This window comes from Mobula birostris, chromosome 6 (assembly GCF_030028105.1).
Source record: "Mobula birostris isolate sMobBir1 chromosome 6, sMobBir1.hap1, whole genome shotgun sequence".
Classification (NCBI taxonomy): domain Eukaryota; kingdom Metazoa; phylum Chordata; class Chondrichthyes; order Myliobatiformes; family Myliobatidae; genus Mobula; species Mobula birostris.
In genome coordinates, this window is record NC_092375.1 from 8,271,859 (window position 1) to 8,291,525 (window position 19,667).

Here is a 19,667-nt window from a genome sequence, read left to right on the forward strand (position 1 = left end):
TGGGTGTATATTCACTGCCTTGCCTCCACTGCCTTCTATTGAAGAAATTTTCTGCAGGTTCATCACCTTCTAGGTGAAGACCTGCTACATTTCAGGGGCATTTAGACAGACACTGAAATAGGCAGCGTGTAGAAGGATCTGGCCAGGTAGATGGATAGGAAAGCTTTGGAGGGTCACAGGCCAGATGCAGGTACCAGTGGTTAATGTAATATTGCTAGAGCCCCAACAATCAGGGTTCAATTCCCATAGCTGCCTGTAAGGAGTTTTACATTCTCCCCGTGACAATGTGGGTTTCCTCCCATGTTCCAAAGACGTACGGGTTGGTAGTTGGTCTTATGGGCGTAATTGGGTGGTGTAGTCTTGTTGGGCCGGAAGGGCCTGTAACTATGCTGTATCTCTCAACAGGTAAATAAATACATTGAACAGTGTGATCACGCACAATATCATGCAAGCTGCAACCCATCGACTCAAAGAATCCTGCGGGCTGAAATAATGAGCAGCCTCTTCTTCGGACACCAGATGCCTGCTTCGGTGAGTTCCCGTGCTGCACTCCTCGCTGAATCAGACCTGCTCCGGGGAAAGCTAGGAGATTGTACAGTTAACTCCCATGGTGTCATACTAAACTATACAACCTACTACCTCAGCCCGGAAGCAAGCAAAGACCTCTGGCTTGTCTCCACTTACCACTCCCCACCCACACCCTGCCCCATGCAGGTCGCCAGGAGTGGTGTGCGGGGTGAGAGGATGCAATATTACATCAGAAGAGTAATACAAATCTTCAGCAGCGTCCTGGGCGGCAGCATTTTGGAGGTGGAGAATGATCTGAAAAGGAAGTCAAATCTTAAACACAAGAGATTCTGAAGATGCTGGAAATCCAGAGTAGCACGCACAAAATGCTGGAGGAACTCAGCAGGTCAGGCAGCATCGATGGAGGAGAATAAATAGTTGACATTTCAGGCGGAGACCCTTCATCAAGACAGGGAAGGAAAGGGGAAGAAGCCAGAAAAAAAGGTGGGGGGAAGGAAAAGGAGGACAAGCTAGAAGGTGATAGGTGAGACCAGGTTGATGGGATGGCAGGGTGGGGGGGGCGGTGAAGTAAACAGCTGGGAGGTGGCAGGTGAAAACGGTAAAGGGCTGGTGAAGAAGGAATCTAACAGGCGAAGAGAGTGGACCATGGGAGAAAGCGAAAGAGGCAGGGCACCAGGGGGAGGTGATTGGCACGTGAGGAGAAGAGGTAGGAGGCCAGAGTGGGAAATAAAAGAAAATGCAAGTGGGAGGGGGGGAAAATTACCAGAAGTTGGAGCAATCGACGATCCTGCTATCAGGTTGGAGGCTACCTATACGGAATATAAGTGCTGCCCCTCCAGCTTGAGAGTGGCCTCATTGTGGCAGAAGACGAGGCCGAGGACCAACATGGCGGAATGGGAGATTGGAAATAAGGTGGTTGGCCACGAGGAAATCCTGCTTTTTGTGGATGGAGTGGAGGTACACAACAATACAGTCAATCTTGCAGATTAGACGGACTGGTGTGTGCTGGTATGGGGCTTTAAACCACAAGGACAGAAATGGTGGGCCAAACAATCTGGTTCTGTGCTCTAAATGTCACATACCACTCATGATATCCCTACCGGTAAGGGTTTAATACCGTCCATAGATGCTTCCCGACTTGCTGAGCTCCTCCAGCACTTTGTGTGTGTTGCTGACATTTGGAGAGGAGCGCGAATCCCTGATTCACACCTGGAAGTATCAGGAAGCAGAAAGGTGAGAGAAGGGAGTGGCTCTGGTATGGAGGTGGGACTGGTGCAGAGTGAAAGACAGGTTAGTGATCGGAAGACAAATCCAATGACAAGCTATGCAGAATAAGGAGAGGAAGTAGTTGCTTCACCATGACCGTTGCAGCCAGCGTAGGCTGATCCTTCACCCGAGGTTTCAGGGCCACACTCACACAGACCCATAGAGGCGAGCTTGTGCACTAGACTTCACCACAAGATCGGATCTACGGGTTTATGGTGCTGGGCAGGATCTGGAGGACGTAACAGTAACAGTCAGCCATTGAGACCAAGCAGCATGATGGAGAGAACAAGAGAGAGAGAGAAAGGGAGGAAAATTACACATAACTTCATTTAATCACTCAACAGCCAGCTGAAAGAGGTTCTGGTTCTTGATAACGTCCAAGCATAGGTCATTTCAATGAAGTTCTATTCACAGCAGATACATTCTCCATCACTTCAGTTTATTCTTATTTTTAAATAAAACCTCCTCCCTGACCGACACTGGACATATCTCTGATATCTGATACCCTCCCATTGACAGCAGAGAAAGAGTCCCATCAGTCTTGTTCTTCCTCCCTAAATGGCACGATAATGTAGTGGTTAACACAATGCTTTACAGTACAGGTGACCTGGGTTCAATTCCTGCTGTTGTCTGTCAGGACTTTGTATGTTCTTCCTGTGACTGCATGGGATTTCTGCAGGTGCTCCAGATTCCTCCCACATTCAAAGACATACCAGTTGGAAGGTTAATTGGTCGTTGTAAATTGTCCCGTGATTAAGCTCAGATTAAATCGGGATTGCTGGGCAGTGGGGTTTGAAGGGCCGGAGGGGGCTATACTGCATTGTATCTCAAGAAATAAATAAGTTTTTACTTGAAACTTAATTTTTAAAAATCTGTTTTGATTTAAATTCCTTATCTTTTTTTCTTACAACAATATAATAATGTTACTTTGAAATTTTCAGCGTCAACCAGTTTTTGGGGAGAGTTCCTCGCCTATTCCTGGTAAAACAAAGTACTACTACTATGTCGACTCAGGCCTAGGAGGCCGGCGTCGGGCAAGACTCCAAAGTAGCTTGGCTGTAATTTTAAGATTACTGGACTTGGAGTCATGGTGTCATGGAGGGGTGGAAACAGGCCCTTTGACCCGTCTGGTGCATTCAAACCATTTTCTTCCTTGTCCTATCGATCCACATCTGGATCCTAATCTCATTAAACTCTTAAGTCTTCCATCACTCTCTTGGTCTCTGACGAGTAGACAATGGATACGCTTTGGGATATCAGGTGATTTGTCAGGGAATTCAAATCTCAGGGTTGTATACTCGCTGAACCTTTAACTCACTTGCTTCAAGTCTCCAAGCCCTTGACTTTTCATTCAGCTGCAGAAATTGATGTAGCAGCTCTGTTTGAAATTCTGGTCAAAAGAGACACTACTCACCATCCCACAAGAATAGTTTAATAGTCAGCGACCCAGAGATAGCTACACCACTGAATATCAAAAAGAGTGCTTGTTGCTTGAGGAGATTAAAGGTAAAGATTAGATTTATTTGTCACATGTGCATCAAAACATTGAAACAGAGAGTGAAATGTGTCATCTACATCGATGGCCAACACAGTCCGAGGATGTGCTGGGGAAGCCAGCAAGTGTTGCTCAGCTTCCAGCACCAACATAGCATGCCTCCAGTTTACTAACCCTAACACATATGCCTATGGAATGAGGGAGGAAAAGTGGCTGCCATTACCTGAGACTTGTGCAGAGCCAACGTTATTTACCAGTTACTAGCCCAAGCCTGAACAATGCCCGGGTCTTCCATATGCAGACACAGTCCGCATTATCTGAGTTGGCAGTGAAAAAGAAGTGGAATTGCAGTAGCAATGGCTGCGTTAGCTCCCTCACAGATGGTACCAAGCCTGGCTATGAAAGAAGGAGGCTTAGGCATGGGGCTAGCAACCCCATCCCATAAAAACCCAGTGCTGTAGAAACACCAGCAGAAACCCAAAGACCTCATCCCTGTTAGAGGAAGGATTTTCAAAGGGCTACACCTGGGTGGCAGTGTGGAAACACATCTCTACCAAAGGAGGTATAAGGTACTCCTTCCACCTACTAGCCTGGAGAACACCCTTGGGCAAGGTGGAACACCTGCTTAACCACTCCCACCCAAATCAGGGTCAGGCGAAGCCATAGGAGCAGGTGGTGGATGGTGATGCACATCACAAGTCCTGGTTATGTGACCACTGACACCAGGCAGACAATCTCTGAAGACTATTGATAATGGCTGGGGTCATTGGTCTTGTAAAGACACTGCCAGAAGAAGACAATGGCAAACCACTTCTGTAGAAAAAATTGTCAGGAACAATCATGGTCATGGTCATGATCACCTACGTCATACAACATAATGGGACGACTTTAACATCATACAAAATGGGGGGGGAGGTGGGAACCAGAGTGAAGGGACTCAGGATAGGACGGATGATAAAAATACAAGGATAGCGTGCAGTCATACTGTCAGAAGGGCAGGCAGATGATAGGACAAAATTGCAGCCAGCAGGGTGAGTATCAGTTCATTAGGGATGCAGAATCAAAAGGGTAGCATATGCAGTACTGAAAGTGTTATATCTTAATGCACAGAGTATAAAAAATAAGGTGAATGATCTTTTTGCACTGTTACAAATTGTCAGGTATGATGTTGCGGCCATTGCTGAAAGATGTTGTAGTTGGGAGCTGAATGTCCACTTTACACATTGTATAGGTGGGGTAGGAAGGTTGGCAGAGGGGATGGCATGGCTCTGCTAGTGAAAAATGGCATCAAATCAGTAGAAAGATGTGATATAGGATGGGAAGGTGTTGAATCCTTGTGGATTGAGTTAAGAAACTGCAAGGGTTAAAGGACCCTGATGGCAGTTATATACAGGCCTCCAAACAGTAGCTGAGATGTGGACCACAGATTACAATGGGAAATAGAAAGGGTGTGTCAAAAGAGCAATGTTATGACAACATGCAGGTCGATTGGGAAAATCAGGCTGGAAATAGATCTCAAGAGAGTGAGTTTGTTGAATGCCTACGAGATGGTTCTTTAGAGCAGTTCATCGTTGTCCTACTAGGGGATCAGCTACACTGGATTGGGTGTTATATAATGAACCAGAGGTGATTAGGGAGCTTAGGAGACGGTGGTCACAATACAATTGACTTCAACGTGAAATGTGATAGGGAGAAAGTAAAGTCTGACATAGCAGTATTTCAGTGGAGTAAAGGAAAGAAAATGACAGTGGTATGAGAGAGGAAATGGTCAATGTAAATTGAAAGGAGCTGCTGGCAGGTATGACAGCAGAGCAGAAATGGTGTAAGTTTCTGGGAAAAATGAAGAACATGCAGGATAGATGTATTCCAAAAACTAAAGAGATGCTCAAAGAGAGATGGGAGTGGATATAGGACTGCTAGAAAATCATGCCGGAGAAATAATAATGGGGACAATGAGGCGGCAGATGAACTGAATGAGTATTTGCATCAGGCTTCACTGTGGAAGACACTAGCAGTGTGCCAAATGTTGAAGGGTGCAAGGGAAGAGAAGTGAGTGCAGTTACTATTACAAGGGAGAAGGTGCTCAAAAAGCTGAAAGACCTGATGGCACAAAAGTCACCTGGACCAGATGAACTGCACACTAGGGTTCTGAAAGAGGTAGCGGTAGAGATTGTGGAGGCATTAGTAACGATCTTTCAAAAATCATTGGACTCTCTGGCATGGTGTCAGAGGACTGGAAAATTGCAAATGTCACTCCACTCTTTAAGAAAGGTGGAAGACAGCAGGAAGGAAATTATAGACCAGTTAGCCTGACCTTAGAGGTTGGGAAGATATTGGAGTCAATTGTTAAGGATGAGGTTATGGAGTACTTGCTGACACAGGACAAGATAGGACAAAGTCAGTATGGTTTCCTTAAGGGGATATCTTGCCTGATGAACCTGCTGAAATTCTTTGAGGAGATTTCACATAGAATAGATAAAGGGGATGCAGTGGATATTGTATATATTTGGACTTTCAGAAGACCTTTGACAAGGTGCCACACATGAAGCTGCTTACCAAGTTAAGGGTCCATGGTATTACAGGAAATTTACGGGTACGGTTAGAGCATTGGCTGATTTGTAGGAGGCAGTGAGTGGGAATAAAAGGATCCTTGTCGTTGGCTACCAGTGACTCATGGTGTTCGGCAGGGGTCGGTGTTGGGACCACTTGTTTTTATACTGTATATCAACAATTTAGATGATGAAATGGATGGCTTTGTTGCTAAGTTTGCAGATGATACGAAGATTGGTGGAGGGGTAGGTAGTGTTGAGGAAACAGATAGGCTGCAGAAGGACTTAGACAGATTAGAAGAATAGGCAAGAAAGTGGCAAATGAAATACAATGTTGGAAAATGCATGGTCATGCACTTTAGTAGAAGAAATAATTGTCCAGACTATTTTCTAAATGCGGAGAAAATCCAAAAAACACTGAAATGCAGAGGAACTTGGGAGTCCTTGTGCAGAACACCCCAGAGGTTAACTTGCAGCATTAGTCAGTGGTGAGGAAGGCAAATGCAATGTTATCATTCATTTCAATAGGTCTAGAATATAAGAGCAGGAATGTGGTGCTGAGGCTTTATAAGACACTGGTGAGGCCTCACCTCGAGTATTGTGAACAGTTTTGGGCTTCTCTTCAAAAAAAAATGTGCTGGCAATGGAGAGAGTTCAGAGGAGGTTCACAAGGATGATTCTGGGAATGAAAGGGTTATTATACGAGGAGCGTTTGATAGCTCTGGGTCTGTACTGGCTGGAACTTAGAAGGGTGAGGGGGGGAATCTCATTGAAACCTTTTGAATGTTGAAAGGTGTAGACAGAGTAGATGTGGAAAGAATGCTTCCCATGCTGGGGATCTAGGACAAGAGGGCACAGCCTCAGGATAGAGGGGTGTCCATTTAAAACAGAGATGTGGAAGAATTTCTTTCGCCAGAGGGTGGTGAATTTTTGGAATTTATTGCCACAGGCAGCAGTGAAGGCCAGATCATTGGGTATATTTAAGGCTGAGCTTGATAGGTTCTTGATTGGACATGGAATCAAAGGTTACGGGGAGAAGGCCAAGGAGTGGAGCTGAGGAGGGGAAAAAAAGGATCAGCCATGATTAAAGGCGGAGCAGACTCTTTGTGTCAAATGGCCAAATTCTGTTCCTTTGTCTTACGGTCTCATGGTCTTATAATGATGATGACACCTTGAAAGATGAAAAGACTGGCCCAGGACAGAGGACTATGGCTAACTGCTGTTAGTAGTCAATGCCCCAGCTGGGGTGATGGCCTTAAGAAGAAGAGTTGGCAGCATTGGACAAGGAGGCTGTTAAGCCTGTCTGGTCCAATCCTATTAGAGGCTTCACAGCTATGAACTCCTTTAACACTGTTTGGAACTGCTTTCGCTTTACTTGACTGGCAGGAGGCAACATGGTGAACCTTCCAGGCAGTGGCAGACACAGCAGTCTATGACTGACTTTGCAAGACATTAGTATTCTCCATCAAAACATAATATTATCGAAGCTCGATCTCGCAGTCAGATTTGTCTGCTGATTTTACTCTATGAGGACAATTCCAATCTCCCTTTGAAGGTTAATCTTGAATCTGTTTCCACTGCTTCTTCAAGCTGCACTGTGGGGATTGTAGTACGTTGCTATGTAATAGATTGTTTAAGATTGTCATAGCAGGGGGATGGACGTGTAGTGGGAATAAGCTCCTGTGAAATGCTCCCAACAGCACACATCTCAAATAGCCTCTGACAACCAAGTCTAACTCCCGGCTTCATGTGTGGCTTAGCTACTAAGTCCAGTGGAACAGATTCTGCAGACAGAAGAAGAGGCAAAGGTGGGTTGTGGGTTACTGACATCTTAATCGCTTTGGTTGCAGCTCATCTTGGAGAAGGAAAATTCTGATCTCAAACCTCCGTTGCCTTGTGGCTAGACCCACTCACAAGGAAGGCTTCGGGAGTAAACCCCAAGGAAAAATTCACTGGCAGAGTCCCTAAGGCAGTACGATGAGCTCGATGCTGACTGGCAGTCTCTTGTAGAACACCAATGTTATGTTGTATTCTTTGAAAAACAATCGCCCACTTAATTTTCACACTGGATTTTTCTTCAAGGTCTAACATGACCATCACCAGGAACTCTGTTATAATGATATCTACTGACGGATAGTTATTGGCCACAAGACAATCAGAGTCATAGAGCACCATAATACAGAAACAGGCCATTCAGCCCACCTACTCTATACCAAACCGTTGTACTTCCTAGTCCCATTGACCTACACCTGGGCCATAGCCCTCGATACCCTTCCCACCCATGTAATTATCCAAACGTCTCTTAAATGTTGAAATCAAACCCATATCCACTGCTTCCAATGGCAGCTTATTCCACACACTCACCACCAGCTGAGTAAAGAAGTTCCCCCTCAGGGTCCCCTTAAACAGTTCACCTCTTACCCTTAACCCATGACCTCTAGTTCTAGTCTCTTCCAGCCTCAGTGGAAAAACCTTGCATTTCATCAACATTATGTGCCACGTTCTACTTGCATTTACCCTTTCTATGCCCCTCATAATTTTGTATATCTCTATCAAATCTCCCCTCATTCTCCTGCACATCAAGGAATAAATTCCTAACAAAGGAATAAAGTCCTAACCTATTCAACCATTTCTTCTAACTCAGGTCCTCAAGTCCTGGCAATGTCTTTGTAAGTTTTCTCTGTAAAACGTTATTTATATCCAACCAAGAGAGGTCTCATCAGAAAGATGACATCTTAGTTCACGCACAGAATGACATTGCACTGGGACCTCAGCTTTGGGCTCTAGCATTTGGAATGGGAATTGAATCCACAACCTTTGGATCCAAAGGCAAGCCAGATGTTAAGCTTCAAGTGAATCTTCATGTGTGTGCCAAAAGATAAATCACCAGTTACTGACTGACGTAGAACCTAAAGTATCCTCTTTGCTCATCCACACCCAGCAAAAATAAAACCAATAAACAATAAACAAACAGATGTTGGAGATCCAGAGCAACACACGCTAAATGCTGGAGGAACTCAGCATCTATGGAGAGGAATAAACAGTTGATTTTTGATGTTGCCTGATCTTCTGAACTCTTCCAGCTATTTGTGCGTGTGACCTCACAACCACCTTGATTTTAACCTTGCATCTTACTGTCTACTTGCAATGCTCTTTCTCTGTAGCTGTTACGCTTTATTCTACACACTATTACTGTCTTAACTTGTTCTACCTCAGTGCACGGCATAATGAATTGATCTGTATGAACAGTATACAAGACAATCTTTTCATTGTACCTTGTACATGAGATAATAATAAACCAATTCCAATTCATCGCACGTGGGGAAAAAGTAATCAAAATAATACCCAGTACCTTAGCTGCATTCTCCAAATGCTTGCAGTTGTGAAACTTTCCTCAAGGCAGCATTACCTGTAAGAGATGAGAGAGGGAAAATACTTTACACTTTTTTGGTTGGGATCACATGATTACTTCACTTCAGACCCCAAGAGTCAGTCAAAGAGGGGTTGGCAATAAGGACAATCTACACATAAAGGCTTTGCTCTCCTCAAGTTCTCATTCTACCCACATATTAACAGGTCATAAAGTATGCATGTAACTCAGTCCCCAGAAAGTGCTGAAAATACTCAGGCAGTGAGAGTGGAGAGATTATCTCAGATTTCTAGCATCTGCAGTATTTATTTTTATCCATTGTTCTATATATAAACCAACTATATCCCTCAGTTGGATTCTAGCCCATTGCTTAATCTCCAGCAAAAACATGAGAAAAAAATCATTCATTAAGATGATTTACCTCAGTGCCAATTTCCTGCATTAACTTCTTGTCTCTTGATTCCTTTAGCATCTATTGATTGCTGTCTCAACTATGCTCACAAACCTTTTGGGTGGAGAATTCCAAGTGTTCACCACCCTCTGGGAAAGGAGCTATCTTCTTATCTCCATCCTGAGTAATCAACCATTATTTCTGTGAACCCCGGGGTCTGAAAATCCCAATCATGGAAATCAACCTCCATCATGGATGATTTTACATCATGGGCACTAACCTCCCCACCATTGAGTACATCTTCACAAGGCAATGCCTCAAAAAGGTGGCATCCATCATTATGGGCTCCCATCATGCCCTCTTCTCATTGATATATGTAATTTTATAATGTTTTTAGGTATTGCATTGTACTGTTGTCATAAAACAACCCATTTCATGACATATGCTAGTGATAATAAATCTGATCTTGATTCTGATTCTCCCTGCATTTTCCCAGTAAACCTTTAAGAATTTTGTATGTTTCAATAAAATTATTTCCTATTTTTCTGAAGTTAGAGGGATATAGGTCAATATACAGGCAAATAAGACTAGTTCAGTCAGGCAACTTGGTCAGAATGGATAAGATGAGCCAAAGAGTCTGGTTCCATGCTGTTCAGCTCTATGACTATGCCTGCTGCTCCTGGATATTAACTTCCCAGAATTCATGTATAGGGAGCACCCACAACTCTCAGAATGTCCCACTTTTCAATCTGCCACTATGTAAAAATAATCCACCTTATTTTTATTTTTCTACCAAAGTGAATCACTTCAAAATTTTTCACATTATATTCCATTTGAAATGTTTTCACTGATCCTCTTGACCTATCTATATCTTCTACAGATCTTCAGCCCTGACAGCCCACCAAACACTTGATTAGACTTCAATACATAACTCACACCCAGGCATCTGTTCTTCATTATAAAACCCTTGTTCTCCTTGAGAAGATTCCAGTCAGTAACTCTACTCTAATGTGCATTAATCTGCAAGTCAACTCTAGAAGGCCTAATTTAGTGAGGCCTCATTTGGAGTATTGTGTGCAGTTTTGGTCACCTCAGACATCCCACCTCTCCTGGAACTTCCGGGAGTCTCCCGCATATTAATAGTGGCTCCCTGATGCCCGCAAATTATATACAATATCACGGAAATCAATTGTTTTGAGAGCGAGCGAGAGAAAAGCAAGAGAGAGCGCGAGAGCGACCACGAGAGAGCGCGCAAGCGAGAACGAAAGCAAGCGAGAGAGGGAGAGAGCAAGCGAGAGAGAAAGCAAGCAAGAGCGCTTGAGAGTGCACGAGCGACCACGAGAGAGAGAGAGAGTGCGAGCGACAGCACGCCATTGCAGAGTGTTCCAAAAAAAATAAAACATACCTCACCCCAGACTACACTAAAGTGTACCCCTGCCTAATAGGGGTCAAAATAATGACAGTGGTGCTCGCTGCACTGTTTGCAACAGTGACTTTTCTATTGCCCATGGTGGGTTAAGACTGTAAAAGACATGTTGAGGTGAGCTTAACAGATGTCATTCGTTTATTAGCATAGATAACGTTATTTAAACTACCTGGCTAGCTGCTAAGGAGCTACTCTGTTGCAGACATCCCACCTCTCCCGGAAGTCTCCCACAAATTGATGATGCTACCTCCCTGAAATGAGTTTCTGCAGGGTGGGATGTCTGTCACCTACATACAGGAAGGATGTAAATAAGATTGAAGGAGTACAGAGAAAATTTACAAAGATGTTTCTGGAACTGAAGGACCTGAGTTATAAGGAAAGATTGAATTAGTTAGAACTTTCTTCCCTAGAAGGTCGAAGACTGAGGGAGATTTGACAGAGGTATACAAAATATCAGGGTAATTGATAGGGTTAATGTAAGCAGGCCTTTTCCACTGAGGTAGGGTGACACTAGAACTAGAGGCCATGGGTTAAGGGTGAAAGGTGAAATGTTTAAGGGGAACATGAAGGAGAACTTATGCACTCAGAGGGTGGTGAGAGTGTGCAACAAGCTGCCAGCACAAGTGGTGAATGAGATTTTGACTTCAATTCTCAAGAGAAGTTTGGGTAGGTGCATGGATGGGAGGAGTATGGAGAGCTGTGGTCTGGGTGCAGGTTGATGGGACGAGGCGTTCAGCATTGGCTGGATGAGCTAAAGGGTCTGTTTCTGTGCTGTAGTCTTCTATGACTCTAGAAATCCTTAATTAGGCACTCATCTCTAACCCAGATTATTGATTATACTTTATAAAACCCTGCAGTCTCCATAATCAGATTGCAGCTTGGAACTTTTCACATTCTGGAATAAATTGCAAGTTCCAAATTGTGTTCAGTTCTGGTCACCTCATTATAGGCAGGATGTGGAAGCTTCACAGACGGGGCAGAGGAGACTTTACCAGACTATTGGCTGGATTAGAGAGCATGATGACAGATTGAGCCAGCTAAGGCTTTTCCCTTTGGAGTGAAGGAGGAAAAGAGATGACCTGATGGAAGTACACAGGATGATAAGAAGCATAGAGCCAGCACCTTTTTCCCAGGATGGAAATACAAGAGGCATAGTAATTTTAAGGCGATTGGAGGAAAGTATATGGGGATGCCAAAGACAGGTTCTTTACACGGAGAGTGGTGGTAGAGGTAGATGTATTAATTATGTTGAAGAAACTCTTAGATAGGCACATGAATAAAAGAAAAACAGACGGCTATGTGGTGAGAAGAGTTAGATTGATTTGGAGTAGGTTAAAAGGTCAGCACAACATTGTGGGCTGAAGGTCTTGTATTGTGCTGTAGGTTCTATATTCTACATTCTTTAATAATCATTTAGTTTCCAGCCTGTGGCTCATGTTTGGATATACACACAGTGGACACTTTATGAGGTACATTTGTACACCTGCTCATTAATGCAAATATCTAATCAGCTAATCATGTGGCAGCAACTCAATGCATAAAAACATGTAGACATGGTCAAAAGGTTCAGTTGTTGTTAACACCAAACATCAGAATGGGGAAGAAATGTGATCGAGGTGACTAACTGTGGAATGATTGTTGGTGCCAGATGGGGTGGTTTGAGTATCTCAGAAACTGCTGATCTCCTGGGATTTTCACGCACAACAATCTCTAGAGTTTACAGAGAATGGTGTGAAAAAACAAAAAGCATCCAGTGAGCGGCAGTTTTGTGGGTGAAGTACCTTGTTAATGAGAGAGGTCAAAATGGCCAGACTGGTTCAAGCTGACAGGAAGTCGACGATAATTTAAAAAGCCACATGTAACAACAGTGGTGAGCAGGAGAGCGTCTCTGAATGTACAACATGTCGAACCTTGAAGTGGATTGCCTACAGCAGCAGCAGACCATGAAGGTACACTCAATAGATACAGGAGGTATCCTATTAAACTGGCCACTGAGTGTGTTTTATTTATATATACATATATATAGTTTCTCTGCTGTCTTTGAATCCCTCAGTTAAAGGCCCCATCTGTACCTTATCATAAATCTGGAGAGCATCAGCTTTCCCTGTTTCATCACAGACTGTCTCTGTCGCAGTCCATTGTGGCACCTGGATTGCATTGCACCAGTCTAATGTCACTGCTTTGTGCTGCTCTCTCTACTATTTATTGCCGTAACCGGAGCAAGCACCCGCAGTCAGGAAGCTGGAAACAAAGGCACCATCTGCATTTGGCTGAAGTTCTCCCTAAATGGGATCCGTCCCATGCAGAATCAATAGTGGGGCCACCGAGCTCTAGCATGACAAAACACAAGTATACGCAACCTGGCAATGGAACCTGGTCAAAGCGGGTGGGGCTGGAGGTTTCTTCAAAAGCCCTGGAACAATACCACCGAATGTCCTTACAAAATATGCTTCCTACGTTACTGTATGGAGCTGAATCATGGACCACCCACAGCAGGCACCTGAAAACCCTGGAACAATAACACCAAAATTCCTTACAAAAGATCCTTCCTATGTTACTGTATGAAGCTGAATCATGGACCACCTACAACAGACACCTGAAAACCCTGGAACAATGCCACCAAAGATCCTTACAAAAGATTTTGATGATCAGCTGGAAGGGCAGACACACTAAGACCAGCATCCTGGAGGAGGCCAACGTGATTCTCCTTTACGATAAAGTAACATCAAGTCCGATGGATCGATCATGTCATCTGGATTATTGGCAGGATTCTTAGCAGTGTGGAGGAAACATAGAAACATAGAAACCCTACAGCACAATACAGGCCCTTCGGCCCACAAAGCTGTGCCGAACATGTCTTTACCTTAGAAATTACCTAGGGTTACCCATAGCCCTCTATTCTTCTGAGCCTCATGTACCTGTCCAGGAGTTTCTTAAAAGACCTTATCATATCCGCCTCTACCACTGTCACTGGCAACCCATTCCACACACTCACCACTATCTGCTTAAAAAACTTACCCCTGACATCTCCTCTGTACCTACTTCCAAGCACCTTAAACCTGTGCCCTCTCTTGTTAGCCATTTCATCCCTGGGAAAAAGCCTCTGACTATCCACATGATCAATGCCTCTCATCATCTTATACACCTCTATCAGGTCACCTCTCATCCTCCGTCAGAACAGAGGGATCTTGAGGTCCACACCCATCGACTGCTCAAAATTGCCATGCAAGTTGATAGGATGGTTAAGGAGGCGTATGTTGTGTTGCCCTTCATTAGTTGGGGGATTGAATTCAAGAGCTGCAAGATAATGTTGCTCCACTGAAAAACCCTGGTTAGACCATATGGAGTATTGTGTTCAGTTCTAGTCACTTCACTGTAGGAAAGATGAGGAAGATTTAGAAAAGTTACAGAAGAGATTTATCAGGTTGCTGCCTGGATTAGAGTGTGTGTCTTATGAGGAAATATTAAGTGAGCAAGGCCTTTTCTCTTTGGAATGAAGGAGGAGGAAATAACTTGATAGATGTGGACAAGATGATGAGTCATTGATGGAGTGAACGGCCAGAGATTTTTTCCCAGAACGGAAATGACTAATACAAGGGGGCATAATTTTAAGGTGATTGGAGGAAAGTATAAGGGGAATATCGGAGGTAGGTTTTTATACACAGAGAGTGGTTGATGCATGGAACATGCTGCTCGGGGTAGTGGAAGAGGCAGATACATTAGGGACATTTAAGAGACTCTTAGAGAGGCACATGGATTATAGAAAGATGGGGGGTTATGCTAGAGGGAAGCATTTGAATGATCTTACAAAAGGATAAAAAAATCAACATAACATTGTGGGTCAAAAGGCCTATCCTGTACTGTAATATTCCAAGTTCCATGTTCTCCCCATGACCGTGTGGTTTTCCTCCAGGGGCTCCACTTTCCTACCTCTTTCCAAAAACATACAGGTTCATAAATTGTGGGCAAGCCACGTTGTCACTGGAAGCATGACGACTCTTGCGGGCTGCCCCCAGCACAATCCTCGGACTGTGTTGGTTGTTGTTGCCAGTGACGACTTCACTGTACACGTGATAAATAGAGCTAATTTTTATCTTTCTGTGTTCTACGAGGAAAAAAGACAGAGGAAACAAGTCAGCCCACTGTGTCAGAGTAATTCAAGTGTTCGTCCAAGTAGCTTTTAATGCAGAAAGGGTTTCTGTCTCCCCCGGCACATGTTCCGGACCCCTAGAGCTCTATCAGTGAAAGAATTACCTTTCTCCTCCCTCAACCTTCTTCCAATTAGCTTGAATCTATGTCCTTAGTTTTTGACCTTGTTGTTGAATGGTGTAATCCTTTCCTGTTTAAGCTGTCTGGACTCCTCATTAGTCTCACACTCTGCCCAGCTTCCTCCCTTCCAAAGGCTGCAGGTACAGCCCCGATGGCCTCTCCTCATAAATAACCCCAGTGGTAATCTCATTAGAATGAAACAGGGCCGATGGAGGGGAAGGGGGAGAGACAATCAGTGCAGAGACAGGCAGGCAAGGGAAGAGGCTCCCTGAGAAAGCATGTGCAATGCCACAGGAGACAAGCCTCCTTTCCCGAAAGCACTGCCTCTTGCTCAAGTGTGACTCACTGCCACCAGCTGCCCTTTTGTGCTCCGTCCAAGCGATCATGAATCACATGCAAGTTCAGGCAGTGAGCTGTAAGCGGGGGACTGGCTGTTTGATCGCAAAGGCAGTGACGCTTGAACCTGATTCCATTTTCACCCCTGAAATCCTCCGAGCAGCCAGCAGCGGCTGACTGATCAGGGAAAAAAAACCTCCACAGCACAGAAGGGCCCATTGTGTAGGTACGGCTGCAGGACAGTCATCCGCTCTAATCTCACTTCCCAGCCCTCTGTCCGTCCCCTCCAAGTGAACAGCCTTAGCCCTGCAGTCTTGGTTTCTGTATCCAACAATGATTACACTTTAGGTCATAGAACAGCACAGGCCCTTCGGCCCACAGTGCTGTGCTGACCTTATAACATACTCTAAGATCTGTCTAAACCTTCGTTCCTACACAGTCCTCCATTTTTCTGCAATGCATGTGCCTATCAAAGAGACTCTTAAATGTCCCTAATGTACCTGCCTCTACCACCACTCTAGGCAGCACATTGCATGCACCCAACTCTCTCTGTGTAAAAGAATTACATCCAACATCCCCCTCCATATAACACACACGAAACACTGGAGGAATTCAGCAGGTCAGGCAGCATCTATGGACATGAATAGATGGTCAATATTTTGGGCTGAGACCCTTCTTCAAGACTGAGAAGGAAGGGGGAAATTGTCAGAATAAAAAGAACGGTGTTGGCCCAAAAAGTCCAAGCATTCATTCAGTTCTGTAGATGCTGCCTGACCTGTTGAGTTCCTCCAGCATTTTGTGTGTGTGCTGCTTGGGATTTCCAGCATCTGCAGACTTCCTCATGTTTATGATTTTCTTTCGCCCCCACACCTTCATCTCGCCACCTTAAATTTATAACCCTCGTATTAGCCATTTCTGCCTTGGGAAAAAGTCGGTGGTTGTCCATTCATTCTATGCCTGCTATCATCATGTAGACCTCTATTAAGTCACCTTGCATCGTCCTTCTCTCCAAAGTGAAAAGCTCTAGTTCACACTCAACCTACTGAACAGAGTTGCTATAGACTCGGGGCGAGGGTGGGAAGAGATTAATTGGTCTAAGTTTTGGAGTGGGATGGTCTTACAGAGGGAGATTAAATAAGACTGTCTGAAGTTTAGATGAACAGGAAATGGTCTGCCGAGCCCTAAGAGACAGGGGCAGACAGGATAAAGATGGAAGGTTATGTCCTCTAAATGGAGAGTCTAGAACGAGGGTTTACAATCTCAGGACGAGTAGGATACCATTTAGAATAGATTCTCTATGCCAAGAGTTGGATAAAGATTAAAAGATTAGCTTTATTTGTGACTTGTACATTGAAACATAGAGTGAAGCATATCATTTGTGTTAATGATCAACACAGTCCGAAGGCGTACTGTGGGCAGCCCGCAGGTGTTGCCATGCTTCCAGCGCCAACGGAGCATGCCCGCAACTTCCTAACTCTAACTTGTACAAACCTGCACATCTTTGGAATGTGAGAAGAATCTGGAGGACCTGAAGTAAACCCACATGGTCACGGGGAGTATGTACAAATTCCTTACAGACAGTGCCGGGAATTGAACCCCAATCGTTGGCGCTGTAAAGCATTATGCTAACCACTACATTACCATGCTGCCTCAATTCTGCTGCCCAAAAGTCTCGTGTCTATCAAAGCTGGTCCTAACAGTTCAATACAACTGTCAGCACTGGGGATAGGCTTTGTGGTGGAATTGTGATTGGCCATGATTTTCATCAAAGCTCAAGGTGGTGGAGGGTACTCCTGAAGCATTTAACAAGTATTCAAGGCAAGTGCTTGAATTGCCAAGCCGCAGATGACCACTGACCGAATGGTGGGAAATGGGATTGGTTACAGTATAACATTGGTGTTGGGAACACTTACTCATATTTGCGGAAGAATTCCAGAGAGTTACACTTATGGAATGCAGGAGGAAATACAGGTCAGGCAGCATCCATGATGAGAAATAAACAGTCGCCATTTCAGGCCACCAGCTATGGATAGCGGCTTGAGATCAGGATAAATATGGTGGACTGGAGGGCTTGTTAATGTACTGTATATCTCTCCATGGCTCTTGCCCCTGTTTCTGATGCTAGATTTTATTTTATTTTGATTTTATTCTATTATGAGATATAGCACAGGACAAACCCTTCCACACCAGCACCACACCTAATTAACCCTAGCCTAATAACAGGACAATTTACAGCGACCAATGAACCTACTACCTGACACACCTTGGGAATGTGGGAGGAAACCAGAGCACCCAGAGGAAACCCTTGTGTTCACGGGAAGGATGCACAAACTTTTTACAGGAGGCGTTGGAATTGAAATCCAAGCTCTGACGCTCTAGGCTGTAATAGCATCGCGCTAACCTCTACGCTACCACGGTGCCAAGTGAATCAGGACTTTGCGGCCAGAAATGTGAATAAGTCATGAGGTCAGCCATTGAGTAGGCTTGAAACGGTCAATTGACTGACCACTGCTCCAATCTCCTACGTTATTAAATGCACATCTGATTTAATGCTTCATCCATAACAGCCCCTTTTCCGTAACACACGCAGACCAAAAATGCTAAGGTCCAACCATGCTATATAGGGTTGGAGACAGGCCCCACTTGACCACATCCAGGGCATCTGCTGTTCATGTGGGCACCACACACAGTGGCTAGCCTACCTGGCGCCAACACAAAAGGAAACGCTGAAAAAGGCAGGTTAAAGCAAACCGTATGACAATGGCCCCTCCCCATCCTCTCTCCCTTATAAATACGTAAATCTGTGACTTGTAAATTGCTTCAAACCCCTTCTTCCACCCCAGTGCCCAGTTCCGACATCAGCCTGCCTGCCATTCACCCCTTTCTGAAATTTCGCTTTGCTTTCTCAAAGGCTGTTCCAGAAAGTTCTCCAAATTGCACGCACCTGCCAACACAACAACCGCGCCCCCCCCCCCGCCACCTTACTGCCAAGTTTGGGTTGAAACGAGAAGCTCATGTGAGCAGAGACATATGAGAGCAAATCGAGGCTGCCTGGCCCCAGAAGTGCAATGCCAGTGTGTGGGTGCAAACACAGTCTCCGACACGCTAGATTCAACACACTTACTGACGCATTTACACAAGGCTACAACAACACCACTTCCCTCTACAAATACTGAAACACAACCGACTCAACCAACAATTAAAAATTAAAACTCAACCTTCATTATCTGCAGATAGATGATCAGAAAATATCGAAAAGGCATAATGAAAAGGAAAGAGAAAATCAGTACCTGCTTCAGCAAAGGGTAAATTTACCTCAGCAAGGGGCAAAATGAAGAGGAGTAAACGTCACAAACGGTCTGTGTCACCGATGGCTGGAGTCTCATCTGGAGGAAGATGGCTGGGGGAAGATAGATGTGGAAGGGATTGGATTGAGAGATGGATGGTGGCAAAGGGTGGGGGAGAGAGGAGGATAGGGAGAGAGGGAGGGGAAGAGGGGGAAGAAGAGAATTTGTGCAGAAGAGGGATAGGGAGAAAGGGAGGTATAGGAGGAATGGGGAGAATGGGGGGGAGCGCTGTTGAAGAGGCGGAGGGGTTGTCTGGCGTCCCCCTAAAGATCCACGGCGATAGTATGATGTCACGGTACAGCAGCGATTCTTCCAACCCCATGATGAGCCGGGCCAGAATGGGGAGGCAATCTACAACCAAGGTTATCACTTCTCCCCCCCCCCCACCTCGCCCACCATCCACCGAATTAGCAAAAAAAAAATTTCAAAATAAAATCTGAAATCTCTGCTTGGCGTTCCGGCGCAAATCCCAGGTCGGAGGAGACGTTGGAATCTTTAACATTCGGTCCGGACACAGATCCCAGGAAGGAGGCTCTCTCAGTGGTTAAGCTTACACCCGTCATTCAGAGGGTGCAGCAGCTCCAATACGCTTGGCTCCAGTTTTATGGTTGTAAATGTACATTTTTTCATCGGCGAAGGGTTTCAGCATTTCTTCAAGAGGCGGCGTGCCAACGAAGAAAGATGTCGGGG

At 44.8% G+C, this 19,667-nt stretch overlaps 1 long non-coding RNA gene across 21 annotated transcripts in view; it reads right to left on the minus strand.

Annotated features, from left to right (window-relative positions):
- The window catches only part of LOC140198802 (uncharacterized), a 325,008-nt gene that overhangs the window by 76,433 nt on the left and 228,908 nt on the right, over positions 1-19,667 (minus strand). For all 21 annotated transcript variants that reach the window (XR_011886241.1, XR_011886248.1, XR_011886245.1 and 18 more), the window contains one exon: positions 9,191-9,247. This is a non-coding gene — a long non-coding RNA (uncharacterized lncRNA). The remainder of the gene's footprint in view (positions 1-9,190; positions 9,248-19,667) is intronic.